Below are 23,054 nucleotides of genomic sequence, written 5' to 3'. Positions count from 1 at the left end.
TAAAAATCATAAACTGTTAACCCAATATATCTTATATAGGTTATTAGTTGATTCTGTGATTTTAAAATAGCAGGCACAGCACTGACCTTTGAAATGGCAATTGATAAAGAACTGCATAAACTAGTAATAGTAGAAAGGGGAATTTAGCAGATCTGGGGTCTCATGCATGACGCCATGTGTAGAATTCACACTAAAACATAGCATACAGACAAAAGTGGAAATGTGCCTACACACAAAAAAATCCAGGGGCCTCATGTATAAACGGTGAGTACGCACAGAAACGTTGTGTAAGAACTTTTCCACGTTCAAATCGCGATGTATAAAACCTACACTTGGCGTAAATCCACGCACTTTTCCACGGTACCTCATGCCTTGTCGTACGTAAGTTCTCCACTCGGTTATGCAGACTGGCGGCACCCAGCGTCAAAGCAGTGCTACTGTTCCTGTGTGGTTACAATCTTATTTTCCTGACACGGCTTTATAAATACACCGAAACTAACCGCATATTGTTTATTAGTGTAATGCATCTGATTGTAATTAACTTGTAACAATATAATGGTAGAGGGAACAGCCATAGTATTCCAAATACCATAACTGCTTTAGCGTTGTTACTCTCACTTCTTCTTCTTCTTCTTTCAGCTCCTCCTGTTAGGAGTTGCCACAGCGGATCATCTTTTTCCATATTTCTCTCACTGCACCACTCGGAGTATTTATATCACTGTACCTGAGTGTGAATCACAGCAGCAGCTGATCGGAAAGGGAATTATCGGTATACAGCTTCAAACACGCTGTCTCAGCCACTGCAAAATGTTTTAAAGCCTGTACGGATCTTGCGGTTCAGAAACAGAAACGATATCATTTATAAGGTGAAATTCAGCAAAATATTTTTATTAAATTATACAGATAAAACTTTAACTTCATTTAAATAATCTATATTCTTCACTGGGAGTGTCGTTAAGGATAGAATAAACATGTACTACGAAGATATTTCAATGTTCTTTAAACGTTTTGAAGAATCGGCGCTAAGCTTACAGATGCCTTAACGTCTATTACAGAGCTGATTGTGTGGCGATCGGTTACATGGGGAAAGAAAAGCACTGACTGCAGTGACGGCTACGCCAATATATATTGAATATAAAACAGAAAGAGAAAATAACAACACAGCTAAAAACACAGCGACAAATTTCGGCAAAACTTAAATGCTTGTGTCATGAGCACGAGGCGGCTATGCAGATTCCGCAACAGACGGCCATCCACTGTGCATAAGCTACCTTACTGATGGGCGGGCGAAGGAGCCACCGATTCTTCTTCTGCCCAGTGCCACCACAAGCCTAGAGCCGCCCCTGATTGTACTGCTGCAATAAATTATTTCATCGAAGTGAAACACGTTTAATAATGTGCTTTAACTCCTATCATCATAAAAATGTTATCACGTATACATCTCAGTATTTTAGTTATTCAGAGAACTGTAATATTACGAATGTAATTGATTTTGTGTCCAGTTGGAGGAAGAGAGCCGGTTTAAAAAGCAAGTAGTGATTCACACACATAGAGCACATAGAAGATCAAATACAAAACAAAGCATTTAACGTGCTACTTTAATTACGATGTGATTTGAGAAACTGGTTAATTAAACGATTTTAAGATGAAGTTTATGATGTTCTACTTTAATGACAAAATAAACTACATGATTAAAGTGGAAATGTCGAGATTGAAGTTGACATTTTGTGCTTTTTCCTCACTGTGTGCATTTTTTCTCTGTACCCTAATAAGCTTTCATATGACACTCAGACAGTGGGCTTACAACTCGGCTTTTCACGGCGACTTTGATATGTGACTTCTTTTTTATTTCCGGCACTGTCCGATTTGTGAATGTGAGCTTTCAAGTTTCTCCAACACGTTATGTCACTCGATCAACTTCCTTTTGTTGATTATACCACGGTTTATTTGAACAAATAGTATGTTTTTCATTTGCCTCCACTTGGTATTCACTGAAATTCTTATATTTTCCCCCGTGCTTTTCCCATTGTCTTTTCACAGAAGGCTGCGCTTAAGGGCGATTTATATTGATTTGCATATTCAAATAGGCGTAATTCTGGGAGGATTTGGGGCGTTACATAATGCGCCTGCACGAGCGTTAGTTTTCACGCTGATCGGGATTTATGTAGCGGAAGAACGTAGAAGTTGGAGTACGTACAGATTCCTGCATCTGGATTTTTCTGTGCGTAAACACATTTCGGCTTTTGTGCTTACGCCATGTTATAGTGCGAGTTTTACGCACGGTGTTATACATGAGGCCCCTGATGCATAAATCTGTGCGTACGCCAACTTCCGTGTTCTTCTGCTCCATAAATCCCAGTCAGTGTGAAAAGTAATGAACGTGCAAACACCTGCTGCCACTCCCCAACTCCTCCCAGAATTACGCCTCTTTGAATATGTAAATCAATGTAAATAGCCCTTAAGCTCAGCGTTCTGTGAAAAGGCAATGGCAAAAGCATGGGGGAAAATATAAGAATTTCAGTGAATGCCAATAGTAGGCAAGGATAGTATGTTTTTCATTTGTTGGTTTAAACAGTGGTATAAACAACAAAAGGAAGTTGTTCGAGTGACAAAGAGTGTCGGAGAAGCTCGAAAGCTCAAGTTCACAAAGTCGCACAGTACCCGAAATAAAAAAATAAGTTGTGAGATATCAATGTCGCCGTGAAAAGGCAAGTCATAGCCAACCGTCTGAGTGTTATATGGAAGCTTATTAGGGTACAGAGAAAAGAAAAAAAATAAGCACACAGTGGGGAAAAGCACAGAACTTTAATCTCGAAATTTACACTTTAATCACATAGTTTATTTTGTCATTAAAGTAGAACATCATAAACTTCATTTTAAATCATTTAATTTACAAGTTCCTCAAATCCCATCGTAACTAAAGTAGCACATCAAATGCTTTGTTTTGTATGTGTTCTTCTATGTGCTCTATGTGTGTGAATCACTACGTGCTTCTTAAACGGGCTTTATCTTCCTCCGAGAAGACACAGAATCCATTACATTTGTGATATTACAGCTCTTTGAATAATTTAAATATTGAGATGTATACTTAATGTCATTTTCATGATAACAGGAATTAGGGCATGTTATTAAACATGGGAACACGGTGGCGTAGTGACAGTGACGAACTGGTGCCCCATCCAGAGATTGTTTCTACCTCATGCAAGATGCTTGCTGCACCGTCCGCGACCATCAATGAAATAATTTATTGCAGCAGTACTGTATCTTTCAAACATACTAACCCCCAATTCCTGTCCCTACTTTTCTTTCTCCAAATACCCAATCACCACACAATTAGCTCTGGAATAGACGTTAAGCCATCTGTAAGCTGAGAATGCAGATTCTTCAAAACTTTTAAGGAACATTGAAATACGTTTGTAGTACATGGTTAATTACTCTATCCATCTATCCTTCCATTGTCGTGTCAGCCCCAGCAAGAATACAGTGTGAGGCAGGAACAATCCCTGACCGGGGCGCCAGCTCGTCGCTAGTGTTGCGACACCGTTCCTCACATGTTTAATTATTAACAATATACAGTAGATTATTTAAATGATGTTAACATTTTATCTGTATAATGTAATAAACATATTTTGCTGCATTTCATCTTAAAATGATATCATCATCATATGTAAATACACGCTTTATAAAGTGACTCAGGTTGTGTAATATTATAACTGTATCGCAAGTTTACAGTGGGGTAATTGTACTTATAAGTACAAACAATTCTACAAGGAGCACTTGATGGACTGATTGATTGCATTTATAGTTCTTGGGATGAAAATGTTTCTGAACCACAAGATCCGTACAGGAAAGACTCTGAAGTATTTGCCATATGGGAGCAGTTCAAATAGACAGCATGGCTGAGGCAGCATGTGCTTGATGCTGTATAGCGATAATTCTCTTTCTGATCAGCTGCTGCAAGGCTGTGATTCCACACTCAGATACAGTGGGATAAATACTTTGAGTGGTGCAGTGAGAGTAATGTGGAGAAAGATGATCTGCTGTGGCAACCCCTAATGGGAGCAGCTGAAAGAAGAAGAAGGTGCAGTGAGAGTAACAACATTAAAGCAGCTATGGTATTTGGAATAGTGTGGCCATTCTGTGGACCATTATATTGTAACAGGTTAATTACAATCAGATGCCTTAAACTAATAAACAATATGTGGTTAATTTTAGTGTATATCATAAAGCAGGGATGTGGATCTAAAAAAGAAAGGGAAACCACACTTTAACAAAAGCACTGCTTTGACTCAGGATGCCACCAGTTTGCAAAACAGAGCAGAGAACTTGCGTTTGCCAGGGATTGAGCTAGCGTGAAAATGTGTGTGGCTTTATGCCAAGTTTAGTTTTTATACATTGCGTTGTGAGTGTGGAAACAAGCATATGCAACATTTTGTCACAACAACACGTGTCACACATGCATCCCTGTGAGGCAATTTCAGGGCTTTTGGGCTGGCACTGTCTTATAATGCTTCTCCTCTCCTCCCACTGTAAATCTGGAAACCAACTAATCAAAGACAAATGGCATCACTTCTCTTTCTGGAGCACCTGGAACTGACCCGTTCCACCTCACCACTTTCATAACTGGCACCACCCGCCATCTTTCTTCAGTCTAATGTCAGACTGTCTTATGTTATTCCGTGTTTGTCATTTTATGGCACATTATATGGGGTTTGCCTGAGGGTGCCCCAATCCTTTATGTGTATTCTTGCTCCTTTTAAACAACCAGGAATGAATGCAAAGAATATGTAGATAGTATTAAATACAAAGCAGAAACTCCAATTTGGACAACTTGCATAACAAATACAGATTGTATGGCTGATGCTGCTGTGTTTGTTTATAATCACGTTACTGCATTAATTTTTGTAGTACATTTCAGTGGGCAAGCATGTCTGTCAATTCCTCCATCTCCATGTCACTCAGCAAATTAGATATTTTTTGTATTTATTGATCATCGGTAGTTTTTACGCATGTTCAAACATATGTTATTTGGTCTAGAGCACCATATGAGAAAAAGCTCCAGTTTTTTACTATAGAAAAACAAGGAAAATTAATTCCCAGTGAGGACGGTGTTTACTGAAAACACTGTACTGTATATAAGGAAGTATTTTTTTAAAATATGTTATTTAATTCAATAAGGCATTACCGAGTGGGAGCTGGGTGGTCTCATGGCCTTGGAACCCTTGCAGATTTTTTTCTGTCCTCCTGGCCAATCACACCTCACTTTATTCTTTGTTACTTATCATTGCCCAATCTTATTTTTATATTTTTGTTTTTATAAACGTTTCTGTATTCATCTTGTAAAGCACTTTGAGCTACATCATTTGTATGAAAACATGCTATATAAATAATGTTGTTGTTGTTGTTACATAAGCAGTCAAGTATATAACAAGAATTTAATCATGCAAGTTACATTTATGCATAGAAGCTTTAAGTATACAACTTAATTATCCACTTTTTCATTCTTCTTTAATGAATACAGCCGTAATTCCTGTGCACCTGTCCAATATTACAGTCTTAAACAAAACATGCTGTTAAGGCTAGCATGTACTGTACATGTATAACTACTACAATATAAAACTATTTACACAATGCCATTGTTGTGATGTAAAGCCCATTTATATTCAACATTTATTCCTATTGTGTTAGTTTCTTTCTCACTAACCCTTTCCCTGTTTTAAAGGAGTAGATGTTAATACTTAGTGCTTGCTTAAGGCAAGCTGTGGACAAGCTGACATTCATAAATACAGAACTTTATATTTTGTGGAAATGTTGATTTGTGCTTATTTATTTTTTGGCAGATACTTAAAACTTATAGCCATGGGTGGATTTTAGCCTATAGATTTTGAATTATCAATCTCTGGGTCATTGGAAAGAACTGTTGAAAAAAATGTTAAGCATTGAACTGTTTTACTACAAGCACTTTGGCATGACTTGGCTTTCCCCGGTAACTAGATATATTAGAGTCATGTGTAACTTGGAGAATTCCTGTAGGAATTACATTAAGTTATTCTACATCTGTACAGTTAAAATATTACCCCATCATGCTCTAAATTATCCCGATGTACTAATAACAATTTCCAGCTTGGCTCTGTGTCCGAAATTTGGAGCTGGCAATTTTGGTGTCCAGAGAGAATGTCTTGATATGTTTGCCATTTTGTACTACAGGAAATCTACTGACAGAGTGCCTGTTCCTTGTACTTTCCTGTTCTTTATATTTCTTGCTTTATACCCTAATAAGCACAAGTCATCACCAATATACTAACAACCCAATTGTGCTTCACTCACTCAGAATATGGAACCAATGTAGGAAGTATTTTAAGACAGAGAAGCTTTTATCTGTGGCACCACTGCACGAAAACCATCTTTTTCCACCCTCTCAAACGTATGCAGTTTTTAACACTATAATTACCAGAGCCTATGAAAAAACTCGTAAATCCGTCCCACCTTAAATCACTTCTTAAAATCGTTCACAGCTCTCCACCAGCGTCTTTGTCATCTAAATGTGCTGATAAAAATCAGGCTGCAAAGCAGCCGGCTATTCCATCCCCCCACCGACTTAGAACGTGCACAAACTTCTCCCATATCATGTCTTCATTGATTTTCTGGGAGTGAAGTGGAGTTTTAGAGTGGAAATAATAGATTGTTGTTTGGAACACACACATTTCATGTCTTTTCCGTTTCAACAGTAATCTGTGTAAACACATTGCTAAAACAAAAACGTTTTTCATATTTTAGTAATGAATGCAACAGCTTCCATGGCATAGCGGAAAGAATTGTTGAGTTGTAATCAAGAGTCCCCTGGTTTGATCCTGACTGCCTCCTGTATTTACCGTTTTGAGTAGTGAGCTGCTGTTATTGTTAACATTATACAATAAAAACATACATTTCGTTTGTCCCTGTAACTGCCGGTGTAAATTTTAATTCTTGTAAAAGTTAGCTTTTTCTCACTTTTATTCTCTCAGTCACGATCACGATACATACTACCCCCCCAAAGGGACCTGATGCTGTTAGTTTTTATTTGAAACTGGAAGTAACTGTAGATGTGAGTGGTGTTTTGAGACAATCAAACTGGAAATTTTCTGATCTCGATGGATAAAAGTTGACACACAAACACTGGTGAATCTGCCTTCTTCCTATCTCATTGTCACTTGATTATTTTATTCAATTTTATTGAGTGGTTCTGCTTATGCTGAATTAGTATGCGCCTTATCGTCCTTGATGTCAAAGCTGCACTGACAAAAACCAGAGACTTAGCTATAAATGCTATTTGAAATTATTCATTTTATGACCTGTATAGTACATTTCAGAAAACATTGTGGCACGATGCAACATTATTCATATTCAGTCACATACCATCTTGTGGTTGTAATCAGTTGCCACATGTTTTTTTTTTTTTCTTTTCGATCTATCCCGATCTCCAAATTTTGGTGTATGGTGGTGTTTCTTTTGTACTCCAGGACATGCAGAGGACAGAATAGTACAGAGAGGTCAGTTCCGTGCTACAGTATATACAATCATCAAGTTCAAATGTTAACAGTTCCCAGACACCCAAGGACTGTCCTTCCTACATTTACGATGTGTACTTGTTGCAATGTACACACTTCTCTCTATGCTGTTGTTCCTATTACTGACACTGACTGAGTTTGCCTTCCTGGGGGAAGCGGCTGTCTTGGAACAGAAGCTTGTCGATGTTGCATCCTCCTTTTCTTTTTCCATCACCTTTTTTTGTATGAAGCGACGTCGAAGCTCCTCTGCAAGGTGAGCCATGAACACTCTTCTTTTCTCAGTGGACCCCGTACATGCCTTGCACAGTACATGTGCATTGATCGCCACCAGGCCAAGTCTGTTATAACACAAGCAACCAATCACCTGTGTGTTCCTGCTCGCACTGAATAAGCTCACACCTTCTGGTGCATGATGTCAACGCAGCACCGGGGAAAAAAAAGAAAGAGACAAGTAAATGTGACATTTTGAACAAATAATTTTATTACCTGAATAGTACCAATCAGAAAACATCATCACACTAATGCAATATTATTTGAAAACGAACAGCATCAGATTGGGTGTGAATTTATTTTGGCACTGTTATTTAGGGTCAGATCATGGGGAGGGAGAGTGTAATCATGACTGAGAGAATAAAAGTGAAAAAACCTAACTTTTACAAGTACCATAAATTTATACCCGATCTGTTCATTTTCAAATCCATATCAGAGAATTTGCAATTATGATTGTCTCAAACAACCACTCACATCTACAGTTATTCCCAGTTTCAAATAAAAACTAACAACGTCAGATGCCATTGTAGTATGTATCGTGGCTGAGAGAATAAAAGTGAAAAAAAAAGCTAATTTTTACAAGAATTATAAATTTACATGGGCTGTTACAGCCACAAACGAAATGTATGTTTTTATTGTATAATATTAACAGCACACTACTCAAAATGGTAAGTATACAAGGCAGTCAGGATCGAACCGAAGGCTCTTGATTACAAGTCACCAATTCTTACCACTGTGCCACGGAAGCTGTTGCATCATCCTTGAACCTTTTGTGAAAGTGTTTATTTAATCTTTGGACTTCAGGCTTCACTCATTACATAGTTAATGTCTACATTTGTAATTTATTACTAAAATAAGAAAAACATTTCCGTTTTAACTATGTGTTTACACAGATTATTGTAGAAGCGGAATACATATGAAATGCATGTGTTCCAAATAACAATCTATTATTTCCATTCTAAAACTCCAGCACTTCACTCCCAGATAATCAAGGCTTGAACTGGGAGAATTTTGTGCCCGTTCTGCGGTGGTGGGAGGATAGAATAGTAGGTTGTTTGCTGCTTGTCTTGATCGGCACACTTACAAGGCAAAAGAGACTGACAGAGAAGTGAGAAAGGATTTAAAGGTCGGCTGGATTTGCGAGTTTTTTCGTAGGCTTTAGTAATTCTAGTGTTAAATGTCTTTCAGACAGCCTTGGAGTCACAATCCCTCCTAAGCCACTAACAGCTGTGTTAAAGTGGAGAAGGAGAAACAAACTGTAACTGCCTTTACTACACTATTGGCACATAGACTTATCTTGGTTAAATGGAAGAATCCTAACTCATCTTTTTTAAGTCAGTGGCTAACTGATGTTATATACTATTTGAAACTGGAAAAAATCAAATCAGCACTTAGAGGATCTGTACAAAACTTTTTCAAAACCTGGAACTATCTAATCAATAACATTTTAGAATAAGCATATAAATTGAGGAAGCAAATTCTCTCCCCTATTTTGTTTCTATTTATTTTTATTGATTTATCAATTTAATTATTTTTATTAGCTTAAAGTTTGACTTTACTGGCTTAGCTCTCTTTCTCATGGGTGGGGGTTGATGTGTTTCGAACCTAGTTTTGTTAAACTTGAATTGCTTGTATGGAATGTGAGTTGATTTTAAGAAAATCAATAAAATGCAAAAAAATATCCTGGAGTTTTTCTTTGATGTACCCCTATAGCCTCTATGGAGACATTTGATTTGTAGCAGTGGATATCCACTTCTTTCAGGTTTACAGATCAGTGTTCTGGCAGGTCTCTTCATTATTTCCTCCATTCTACATTTACATTATTGGCTGCTTCCAACCCAGATAAAATTGCATGCAAAAACTTGTTTTTTATACCTTATTTCTTTAGTGACCAAGTTAAACAGTTCAGAGGTTAGGTTAAGTAGTTCAAATGGCAGTAATAGTCTAATTCCTAAACATGACTAATAGAGAAACCAGAATTCTCAGATAATGGAATCCTGAAGTCAGTACCTGTAAATACTTCCTAAAAGAAAAATGGAGAAAATTTCAATTCCCAATTATGCAAGTTGAATAAATAAAGTTAGGCTTTGTTTAGTTTTTAAAATATTAAATAAAAATTCTTCTCCTCCACACGAAGTAATTTTGTTAACATTTCTAGGTCGTATAGTTTTATCTGTTTTTTAGCACTAACATTTGTTTTGTTTTTATCCCATTCAACTCTAAATTTCTATTTTGTGTTTTATGTTTCATTCTGTCCCTAGACTTTTTTCTGGGTTGTTTTCTTCCCCAACAATTAATCTTTATTCAATGCTCTCTTCTGCAAAATTGCTTGCTTTTTTCACTAGGCAGTCCTTTTTTCATTTCCCTAAGGGCTTCTCACTCTTTCAGCATCTCTCTCTCTGAAGGCAACAGAACTCTAAACTTAAACAAGAACTATAAAAAACAATTCTTAAGAGTTATTCTGTCACAGTTGAATCAGAATTATTCATGTGTATCTATTAGTCATATATTTCTATTAAAAAGTCCTTAACAATTGCTTTATTTGACCTTAATACTAACTATAAAGGTCACATGAGTTACTTCCTGTGGGCCCACCACCAGCAGGAAGAATATGGGCCGGGTTGCAATGTGACCTGGGCGGCAGTCGGACGCAGTGGCCTTGGCAGACTGGAACCCAGACACAAACTGAATCTAGGGATGTGAAATGTCACCTCCCTTGGGGGGAAGAATCTGGAGTTGGTGGGTGAGGCGGAAAGTTACCAACAAGATATAGTTGGGTTCACGTCCACCCACTCCCTTGGCTCTGGAGCCATTCCCCTCAAAAGAGGCTTGTACTCTCCTTTACTCTGGTGTTGCCCAGGATGTAAGGCATCGGGTGGGAGTGGGCTTTTATTGAGTCCTTGTCTGGTTGATGCCATCTTGGAGTTTGCCCCTGCCTCTGTGTATCTTAAGGTCGCGGAGGGAAGAACTCTGACTGGCATTTGTGTCTGTGCAGCAAATGTCAGGTTGGAGTACCCGGCCTTCATGAAGTCACTGGAGGAGATCCTGGAAAGAGTCCCAGCTAGGTACTCCATAGTTCTGCTGGGAGACGTCAAAGGCCACCTAGGTAATGATGAAGATACCAGGGGCCTCATGCATAACGCAGTGCGTAGAATTCACACTAAACCTGGTGTACGGACAAAAGCAGAAAAAGTGCGTATGCACAAAAAAATCCAGGTGCATAAATTTGTGCGTTTGCCAACTTCCACGTTCTTCCACTCCATAAATCACGTTTAGTGTGAAAAGTAACACACGTGTACGCGTCTTCTGCCACTTCCCAAACTCCTCCCAGAATTTATGTTTGAATATGCAAATCAATATAAATAGCCTTTAACACTAGAATTACCAGTCTACGAAAAAACTCGTAGATCCAGCCCACCTTAAAACCGTTTGCACTTCTCTGCTAGCGTCTTTTGTCTTCTAAATGTGCCGATTAAGATGAGCAGCAAGCAGCCAGCTATTCCATCCCCCACCGTCGCAGAACGTTCACTAAGCTTTCCCAGCTCATGCCTTGTTTGATTATCTGGGAGTGACGGAACTGCTGGAGTTTTAGAGTGGAAATAATAGGTTGTTATTTGGAACACATGCATTTCATGAGTGTTCTGTTTCTACAGTAATCTGTGTAAACACATTGTTAAAACAGAAACTTTTTCATATTTTAGTAATACGTTACAAAACATAGGCATAAACTATAGAATGTGTGAAGCCTGATTTCCAAAGATCAAATAAATACTTTCACAAAAAGTTGATGCACCAACATTGATGGACTGAAAGCCAGAAGTCTACGTGACCATCATCATCAGGTCCTTCCATGAAAACCCTAAATACAAACAGGACTGTTTGACTTATGTTAGGTAGATTGCCCAGAGGGGACTGGGCGGTCTCTTGGTCTGGAACCCCTACAGATTTTATTTTTTTCTCCAGCCTTTGGAGTTTGTTTTTGTTTTTTCTGTCCACCCTGGCCATCGGACCTTACTCTTATTCTATGTTAATTAATGTTGACTTATGTTTATCTTTTATTGTGTCTTCTATTTCTCTATTCATTTTGTAAAGCACTTTGAGCTACATTTTTTTGTATGAAAATGTGCTATATAAATAAATGTTGATTGATTGATTGAAAAGGTTCAAGAATGATACAACAGCTTCCGTGGCGTAGCGCTAAGATTTGCTATCTCAGAGTGCAGCAGGCCTGCCGTGCCTCAGAGACCCAAGTTACGCCACGGAAACTTTTGTATCGTTCTTGAACCTTTTGTGAAAGTGTTTATTTGGTGAAAGTGTTATTTTTTTTTCTTTTTAACCTCAAATGTACATAAAATGTAAAAATTGGTATTGCACTGTCAGTTAATGAGATCATTATATTTTCATGTGGGATGCTCCTTTTAAAATATTTGTTAAAAATTGAGACTGCAATTAACATGAATAAGTGTCCTTATAACTGTTCTTATTTTTAAGTTCTGTAAGACACACACTGTCAGACAGATCACTGAATAATCCACAGACAAAAGTTGATAGATAGATAGATGTGAAAGGCACTATATGACAGGTGCTGCAGAAAGACAAGCAGGCAGTTATAGTGCATTCACATGTGAAAGGCACTAGATAAATGGATAGATAGGGAAGGCACTAGACAGATACATAACAGTATTAGCTATAAAGTACTTTTGTTTTATATATAATGTATATGTATTGTACAACTCGGAGAATTGTCAAAAAGAAAATACATTAAATCATATATCAATCGACACGCGCTGCATGCAGGCAAGTGGGCAGTGAAAGTGGAGATAGATGTGAAAGACGCTAGATAGATTGTATACAACAGGCAAAAATACCGACCACTTGATAACAGTATTAGCTATAATCAATGAAAGCATGAATTAATCAACAGAAATAACCACAATCAACATTTTAAACTTAATAATTTACTTAAGAAAAAAAGAAAAACGCCCCAGCACGCAGAAAGCAGACGCTTGCAGGCACGCAGGCAGGCAGAGCAGCGAAGGTTAAATAGAAAAAAACAACACTTTCACTCCAGTGGGGAATCAAACTTGGGCCTCTGAGGCACAGGAGGCCTGCTGCACTCTGAGAGGGCAAATCTAAGCGCTACGCCATGGAAGCTGTTGTATCATTCTTGAACCTTTTGTGAAAGTGTTTATTTGATCTTTGGAAATCAGACTTCACACATTCTATAGTTTATGCCTACATTTTGTAACATTTATTACTAAAATATGAAAAAGTTTCTGTTTTAACAATGTGTTTACACAGATTACTGTAGAAACGGAACACTCATGAAATGCATGTGTTCCAAATAACGATCTATTATTTCCACTCTAAAACTCCAGCAGTTCAGTCACTTCCAGATAATCAAACAAGGCATGAGCTGGGAAAACTTAGTGAAGATTCTGCTATGGTGGGGGATGGAATAACCGGCTACTTGCTGCTTGTCTTAATCGGCACATTTAGAAGACAAAAGACGCTTGCGGAGAGATGCGAATGGTTTTAAGGTGGGCCGGATCTACAAGTTTTTTCTAGACTCTGGTAATTCTAGTGTTAAGCTCAGTGTTCTGTGAAAAGGCAATGGAAAAGCACGGGGGAAAATAGAAGAATTTCAGTGAATACCAAGTGGAGGCAAGGAAAAACATACTATTCGTTGGTTTAAACAGTGGTATAGACATAGAGACATAGAGTGTCGCACATTGCCCGAAATAAAAAAGAAATGATCAGATATCAAAGTCGCTGTGAAAAGGCAAGTCATAGCCCACCGTCTGACTGTCATATGAAAGCTTATTAGGGTACAGTGAAAAGAAAAAAAAATACGGACACAGTCGAAAAAAATGTCGAAATATCAACTTTAATCTTGAAATTTCCACTTTAATCACGTAGTTTATTTTGTTATTAAAGTAAAACATCATAAACTTCAGTTTAAATCATTTAATTTACAAGTTCCTCAAATCCCATCGTAACTAAAGTAGCACATTAAATGCTTTGTTTTGTATGTGTTCTTCTATGTGCTCTATGTGTGTGAATCACTACATGCTATTTAAACGGGCTTTCCCTTCCTCTGACAAGACATGGAATCCATTACATTTGTGATATTATAGCTCCCTGAATAATTTAAATACTGAAATGTATACTTGATATCATTTTCATGATGATAGGAATTAAAGCATGCTATTAAACATGGTAACAGTGGCGCAGTGATAGTGATGAGCTGGTGCCTCATCCAGAGATTGTTCTTGCATCCCACAAGATGCTTGTTGCGCCATGCGCGACCTTCAGTGAAATAATGTATTGCAGCAGTACTGTCTCTTTCAAAAGTACTAACCCCCAATCCTTGTCCTTCCTTTTCTTTCTTCAAGTAACCAATCGCCACACAAGCAGCTCTATAATAGATGTTAAGCCATCTGTAAGCTTAGAAAGCCAATTCTTCAAAACTTTTAAGGAACTTTGAAATATCTTCGTAGTACACGTTTAATTATTCCATTCATCTATCCATCCAGTGTCGCGCCAGCCCCAGAAAGAATACAGCGTGAGGCAGGAACAATCCATTAACGGGGCGCCAGCTCCTTGCTAGCGCTGCAACACCTTGTCTTTACAGGTTTAATTATTAACAATATAGATTATTTAAATGATGTTAACATTTTATCTGTATAATGTAATAAACATATTTTGCTGCATTTCATCTTAAAATGATATCATCATCATATGTAAATACACGCTTTATAAAGTGGCTCAGGTTGTGCAATAATATAACTGTATTGTAAGTTTATAGTGAGGTAATTGTATTTATAAGTACAAACAGTTCTACCAGGAGTACTTGATGGACTGATTGAGTGTGTTTATAGTTCTTGGGATGAAATTGCTTTTGAACTGCGAGGTCCGTACAGGAAAGGCTCTGAAGCGTTTGCCATATGAGAGCAGTTCAAATATGCAGCATGACTGAGGCAGCATATCCTTGATGCTGTATACCAATAATTCTTTTTCTGATCAGCCGCTGTACAGCTGTGATTCCACACTGAAATACACTTGGTGGTACAGTAAGAGTAACAATGCTAAAGCAGCTATGGTATTTGGAGTAGTTTGGCAATTCCGTGGACCATTATATTGTAACAGGTTAATTACAATCAGATGCCTTAAACTAATGAACAATATGCAGCTAATTTCATTGTATATGATAAAGCCATGTCAGGGATGTGGATCTAAAAAAGTAAGGGAAACCACACAGAAACAGTAGAACTGCTTTGACGCTGGGTGCCACCATTTTGCAAAACTGAGCGGAGAACTTGTGTACACCAAGCATTTAGCTGGCGTGAAAATGTAAGTGGCTTTACACCAAGTTTAGGTTTTATACATTGTGATTTGAGCGTGGAAACGGGAGTACGCAACATTTTTGTGCGTACGCACTATTTATACATGAGGCCCCAGAAGAGGTGTAATTGGGAGGAATGGCTTCCCTAATCTAAACCCGAGCAGTGTTTTGTTATTGGACTTCTATGTTAGGCATGGCTTTCCATAACAAACAAGCACCTAGTCCAAAAATATATGATCTATTTCATAATTGTATCACTAGATCTGCAGCTGTATCTCATTTCCTTTTTTTAATTTTTATGGACAGGTTATGAAAGTGCATCTGGGGAGGGGAGGGGGTACAGTTCAGTGGCCTTAGAATTGCATCAGTGCTTGCACTGGGATGGTTTGCGACCAAGCGTGAAGCAGTCAAGTCAATGTTCCTCAGTAGGAAAAAAGTAGACTGTCCTCTCCAAGTGGGAGTTGAATTACTACTGAAGTGGAGGAGTTTAAATACCTTATGATCTTGGGATGGGATGGTGAGATCAACAGATTGATTGGGGCAGTGAGCAAAGTTATGCAGTCGCTATATCAATCTGTAGTGGTGAAAAAGGAGCTGATTCAGAAGGCAAAGGTCTTGATTTACCAATTGATCTACTGTATGTCCCTATCCTCACCTATGGTCATGTACTTTGGGTAATGACCAAAAGAATGAGATCATGAGTGCAAGCAGCCAAAAATGAGCTTTTTCCGCAGGGTGGCTAGACCCTCAGAGACAGGGTGAGAAGCGCAGACATTTGGGAGAGCTAAATGAGGTGGTTCAGGCATCTGATAAGGATGCCTCTTGGACACCTCCCTGTGGAGGTCAGCTGGGAAAAGGATGTATGGGCCTCACCACTAAGACTGTTGCCCTCACAACCAAGCTTCAGATAAGCAGTGGAAAATGAATGAACTACCTATAAAGCACCAGTGACTAAATTGTGGTCACCTATATCTCATGTAGTAGTCACATAACACTAGAAATGCCACACGCAAACCTTAGATACACTAAAGCAGCCTGAGTGAACATAAAAATAAATATATTTTGACTCAAAGCTTCTTGTTTAAATATATTTTAATTATAAATGTTAGCATACATTTCCACTATTAAAATATCAGAAACAATTTTTAAATATAAAACCATACTTCTGTGCATTTGTAAATTTCTGGATTAGCAAATCCCTGATACGCAGGTTACAGTTGGTCCAGAATGCTGCCGCTTGCTTTCTGGTTGGGGCAAGAAAGTCTGATTCTGTTTCTCCAATATTAGCTTCTTTACACTGGCTGCCTTTGATTTTAAAATGTTGTTGCTAGTTTTTACATCTTTACATGGGCTTGCTCCTGCCTATTTATCTGAATTGTGTGCTTAACACCAGCCATCTAGAGTGTTTAGATCTTCTGGTCAGTTGTCTGTTGTTGTCCCTCGTACCAAGTGTAAAACTAAAGGGGGACAGGGCTTTTGCAGCTGCTGCTCCTCGCCTGTGGAACTCTTTATCTCATTACATAAAGGAGTCATCTACAATTGAACTGTTCAAAACAAGATTAAAGGCTCATTTCTATTCACTTGCATTCCGTGACCTTCAGTAATACTGATGGTTTCCTCATTGTGATTATGTAATCTTACTTCTATTTATTATTTATTTTATTTATGTTCATTTATTTTATTTTTATTTGTTATTTATGTTAATTGTATGTTTTTTTCTTCTTTTATTGTAAATCACTTTGGCCACAGCATTCCTATGTTGTTTTAAATGTGCTATATAATTAAATTGACATTGACATTCTGTAAACAGAAAGTGGCAAGTAGGCTTATGACAAAACATTCTGCATCAAAAGTCAACACAGATTTTTTTAATCTCTTATGAACATCTCCCACTGGCTCAACAGTGGCAATAGTGTTCTTTTGTTTTGTTACATATGCAGCTTTCCACATTGTACTGCTATTTTGCTAAGAGCAAGAAGGCACCCAAAGAAATGCTTTCCAAAGTTGTGCTGCTGCTCAACATAAAACATCTTCATTATTTAATCATAAAAAGCAAAACAACACTTTTAAATCAGTTGTAAACAAAGGAAAAAGTTGAAACTGGTGTTTTTCTTTATAAATAGTTTATAAAAAAAGCCATACTTACATATTTTACAGAATATTGCGTGTAAATTGCAAGGTGCATGATGAACTGATTATAAAACTGTCTACATCAGCAGTCCACAAATATATTTGTAGTCTGTGAAGCAGCTTCTGCACATAAAAGAGTGGAACTTCATTTAGTTTTTCTTTGTTGCATATACATTATCTCACTTGTCACTACCTGAACTTTATTGGTTTGCCTTGTTGACCATATCTTGTTTTGCCTTTCACAGTTGGTGTCAGCTCATGTCTCATTTTCTTTACTGCACATTATATATTTTCCATTGCCAATTAAAAACTCAACACGTTGTGTGAACAGTATTGTGACACCATTTCAAGTGAGTTTATAATAATTTTTTATCTAACGGAAACAACTGGAAAGCCAATTTGCCTATTAATGCCCATTGTCTATTATTAGTGAAACAAAGTAAGTGATTATAAGCATCTTGCCTGAAGAAGGGGCCTGAGTTGCCTCGAAAGCTTGCATATTGTAATCTTTTTAGTTAGCCAATAAAAGGTGTCATTTTGCTTGGCTTTTCTCTACATTCATAATGGCTAACACGGTACAACAACCTAGTACTGCTGAAGAAAGAGAAACTTACACTTGTGCAGTCATGTTCAAAAATAATTCTTAATATTAATCATACTTTTTTATGTTTATATAGTAATTATCTGGCTTCTCAAAGCACTTTCTGTAGTGAGTTGGGCGCCACTTCAGTCACCACCAATGTGCAACATCCACCTGGTTGATGCAATGGCAGCCATTTTGTGAAACTATGCTCACCACATATTAGCTGTAGGGTGGTGAAGGGGTGAGATATAGTTAGCCAAATAGAGATAGGGGATGATTAGGGGACCAGAATGACTTGGCTTTGGAGGGCAATTTAGCCAGGGAATCAGAATACACAGATGCCCAGGGATCTTTTATGACCACAGAGAGTCAGAACCTCAATTTTACTTCTCATCCAAAGAATGCCACCATTTATACAAAGTGTTCCCATCACAGCACTGGGGTATTGGATCCACATTCAGACCACAGGGTTAGTGCCTGATGCTGGTCTCACCAACACCTCTTCCAGCAGCAACCCAAGCTTTTCCTGGTTGGTTTCCCATTCCAAGTACTTCCCAGGCCTGAACACGCTTACCTTCAAGTAGATGACATGTTCTAAAGTGCATATAATTTGGTGACACCAGGTAATGAAAGGGCCAAGAGACAAAATAAAAAAGCTGAGGTCAAAGACAGGTAAATCAAAAATACCTGGCGACAAATCCTAACTGCAAAATAACGATATTGCCAGAAAGGTCAGAAAAAGAATTGAGTACTAGGAACTTAGTAAAATTCCAAACAAACTTTATTTTAATCTGTTGAAAAATTCACAAAACTTGGACCCGCGACTCCAAGGATGAACTTTTATACCCCATGACCCCAGAAGTTACCTTGTTTGTAACCCCTGATATTGCACTCTGCAACCAAGTAGCAATCGTCAATCAAGATGGCATTGGGGGAAAAATACAAAATACGTAATAAACACTAAATATTACTTACTAACAATCACAAATAAAACAAATCTTTAAAAACATATAAGAAGATGGAAAATCTCCATTATTCATGGTGAATAACAGCAGTAGGAGAGAATTTTTAAAAATAATATATGCAAATACAGTCAAATGTAAGCTTGAGAAGAGACAGAAAGAGACAGAGTGGTTAACAACCTATATACCAGTGTTCAATGTCATTGCATACCATGGTAATGGGGGGTGGAGAATCACATGTGTAAAAACAAAGAAAAACATAATCATGTTTTATGGCTGGAATTAAAAAAAAAAGGTCAAGGAAGGATAGGAGCATGATGCACACACCGATAAAATAAAAATATGAAAACACAATGTCTATTGGTGTCATTTACGGTGCTTCTAGTGATAACTGCTATCAAGACTTTAACATCAACTTTCTTTGTGTATGTTGTTTGTGTTACACAGCAATAAATTATTAACAGACACACAATAACAAGTGGTTAAAGCCCCTGTTTTTAAAGTACAGGTATATACAGTAATACTTTGTGGAAAAAAGATGATGGCAAAATTGGATGTTATCATGAAAAATCCCCTCCTTCCCCTATAGGAGACACTCTCTTTTAGCACTTTTAACCACTGGCTCATTCCAAAACTGTGTGCTAAGAAGTACCTCTGGGGGTCTTTTCTGCCCACTGCTATCAGGCAATACTTCCACCCAATGTATTCATAAGGTTTATTTTTATTTCTTTATTGATTGGATGTATTATTTGTCCTGTGTGTCTGTATTCTTGTTTTTTATGTTTCTGCTGTTGTATGCATTTGATTTTCCCCATATAATTAATGTTTCTCTTATCTAATTTAATCTAAAATGGCATCCATGAAATTACATGTTGGTATGCATGTACTGTACATCTACATTGTTATATTGGCTATGATATAGCAGCACACTATCAACAATGCACTTCATGACTGCCATCAACATTCAGTTCATTGAGAACTAAAACAATGAAGAAAGAAATATAAAACCTAAAATAAGCATATCAGACAGTAATATCTGTGGTATCAAGTTTGGGAATAAAGTCAGAAAAGTCAGACAGACAGGGATTACACAAAGATAAAGGTGAATACATAAAAAATTGAATAATAGGAATATAAACACAGAGAAATGGCCTGAAAAACACAGAGATCATCAGCCCTGATGGTAAATGCAAAAATCATAACATTTGCATCCCTGTTTAATCCATTTTTACAGTTTTACTCGTGCCGACCGTCAGGGGAAAAAGGGGGGCGGTTTGGCAAACATTTACTCGAGCCGATTAAAATGTAAAGATGTTAGTTTTGGTAAATTTAAGTCCTTTGAGTATCTCGCCGTTGTTATTCATGGAGATTCTCACGTTCTCGTATTATCCGTGTATAGACCTCCTAAATATAACGCATCTTTCCTTGAGGAATTCTCTGACTTAATGTCAATTTTAGTTACAAACTATGACGTACTCTTAATAGTCAGCGACTTTAACTTTCATGTCGACAATCAGTGTGACCAAAAGGTAAAGGAATTCATGAACCTCCTGGACTCTTTTGATTTGAGGCAGCTCGTAAATCAGCCTACACATAAAGCAGGTCATACGTTAGACTTAGTGATTACTAAAGGACTTAAAGTTGATATAAAGCAGGTCACTGATATCGGTCTATCAGACCATTTCCTTCTACTATTTAATATAGAAATAAAGATAGAAAACGCTCATGAGAAGCATTTTGTTAAAAAACGCTTCTTTGACTCATCAGCAGCTTTAAAGCTTACAACTATTCTAAGCAATCAGTCCGTTTATAATGCCAGCTATAATAGCGAGGATAATGTAAATAGTAAAGTGGAAAACTTTAACTCTAAAGTAAGAACTGCTGTTGACATAGTTGCACCTGAAAAGACAGTTAAAAAATCCTCTAGTACTGTTATTCCATGGAAGACCCAAAGAGTGTCTGATTTAAAAAGAACATGTCGTAGAGCTGAGCGTAAATGGAGGAAAACTAAACTAACTATCCACTATGAAATATTAAAAGTTAAAATAACAGAATACAATAACACTGTCCGTCTTGAGAGGCGCTATTTCTCTAATATTATAAATAACAATGCTAGTAATCCCAGAGTCTTATTTTCAACAATTGACCGTCTGTTAAACCCAGGTAACACAAAGGAATGCCCCCAGAATACTTCCAGTGAAACCTGTGAGAACATTGCTGTATTTTTCACTCAAAAAATTAATGATATTAGAGATAACATAGTATATCTCCCCAACACTGCAGAACCTCCAAAGCCCCAGTACTCCATTATAAACAAATTAAATGCTTTCACCAGGATAGATTTACCTGAATTACATAGTATAATCTCTCAACTGAAACCTCCACCTGCGTCCTTGACCCAATACCAACCAGGTTTTTCAAAGAAATATCAGGCGTTCTAATTGACAATATTCTGGACATAGTAAATTGTCATTAGATACGGGGTCTTTCCAGACTGTCTTAAGACTGCTGTAGTTAAACCCCTTCTTAAGAAACATAATCTTGACCCCTCTGCCTTTGAAAATTTTAGACCCATTTCTAACCTGCCCTTCTTAAGTAAAATTCTAGAGAAGGCAGTCATTATGCAGTTAAATGACCACCTAAATAAACATGCTATTCTTGATACTTTTCAGTCAGGCTTCAGAACAAATCACAGTACAGAAACTGCACTTGTTAAAGTAGTAAATGACTTGGGTAAATGCAGACAGAGGCCATTTATCTGTTCTCATCCTCTTAGATCTGAGTGCTGCATTTGACACCATTGATCATAATATTCTTAGAAATCGCCTTAGTCAATGGGTGGGCCTCTCTGGCAGTGTCTTAAATTGGTTTGAATCCTACCTGGCAGGGAGAAAATTCTTTGTGAGTTGTGGTAATCAAATCTCAAAGACACATGATATCCGATATGGTGTTCCACAAGGCTCTATCCTGGGTCCGCTGTTATTCTCAATCTATATGCTTCCGTTAGGTCAGATTATCTCAGGTTACAATGTGAGCTACCACAGCTATGCTGATGACACACAGCTGTACTTATCTATAGCACCTGATGACTCGGACTCTTTCGATACACTAACACAATGTCTTACTGGTATTTCTGAATGGATGAATAGTAATTTTCTCAAACTAAATAAAGAGAAAACTGAAATTTTGGTAATTGGCAATAATGGATTCAGAGGTTATCAGAAATAAACTTAATGCACTAGGATTAAAAGTTAAGACGGAAGTAAAAAATTTAGGGGTAACCGTTGACTGTAATCTGAATTTTAAATCGCATATTCATCAGACCACTAGGACAGCATTTTTTCACTTAAGAAACATAGCTAAAGTTAGACCTCTTATATCATTGAAAGATGCTGAGAAATTAATTCACGCTTTTGTTTTCAGTAGACTAGATTACTGTAACACACTCCTCTCAGGACTACCCAAAAAAGACATAAATCATTTGCAACGAGTGCAGAATGCAGCTGCTAGAATCCTAACTGGGAAAAGAAAATCCGAACACATTTCTCCAGTTTTGATGTCACTACACTGGTTGCCTGTGTCATTCAGGATTGACTTTAAAATACTGCTTATGGTTTATAAAGCCTTAAATAATCTCGCTCCATCTTATATATCGGAATGCCTGACACGTTATATTCCAAATCGTAACCTTAGATCTTCAAATGAGTGTCTCCTTATAATTCCAAAAGCTAAACTTAAAAGAAGTGGTGAGGCGGCCTTCTGCTGTTATGCACCTAAAATCTGGAATAGCCTGCCAATAGGAATTCGCCAGGCAAATACAGTAGAGCACTTTAAAACACTGCTGAAAACACATTACTTTAACATGGCCTTTTTATAACTTCACTTTAACTTAATACTGATACTCTGTATGTTCAATTCTTCATAATAACTATTCATGGTGGCTCAAAAATCCATACTGACCCCTACTCTCTCTTCTGTTTCTTTTTCCGGTTTCTTTGTGGTGGCGGCCTGCGCCACCACCACCTACTCAAAGCATCATGATGCACCAACATTGATGGACTGAAAGCCAGAAGTCTACGTGACCATCATCATCAGGTCCTTCCATCAAAACCCTAAATACAAAGAGGACTGTTTGACTTATGTTAGGTAGATTGCCCAGAGGGGACTGGGCGGTCTCTTGGTCTGGAACCCTACAGATTTTATTTTTTCTCCAGCCT

The sequence above is a fragment of the Polypterus senegalus genome, chromosome 10 (genome assembly GCF_016835505.1).
Source record: "Polypterus senegalus isolate Bchr_013 chromosome 10, ASM1683550v1, whole genome shotgun sequence".
Classification (NCBI taxonomy): domain Eukaryota; kingdom Metazoa; phylum Chordata; class Cladistia; order Polypteriformes; family Polypteridae; genus Polypterus; species Polypterus senegalus.
Note: the sequence above shows the minus strand (reverse complement) of the source record.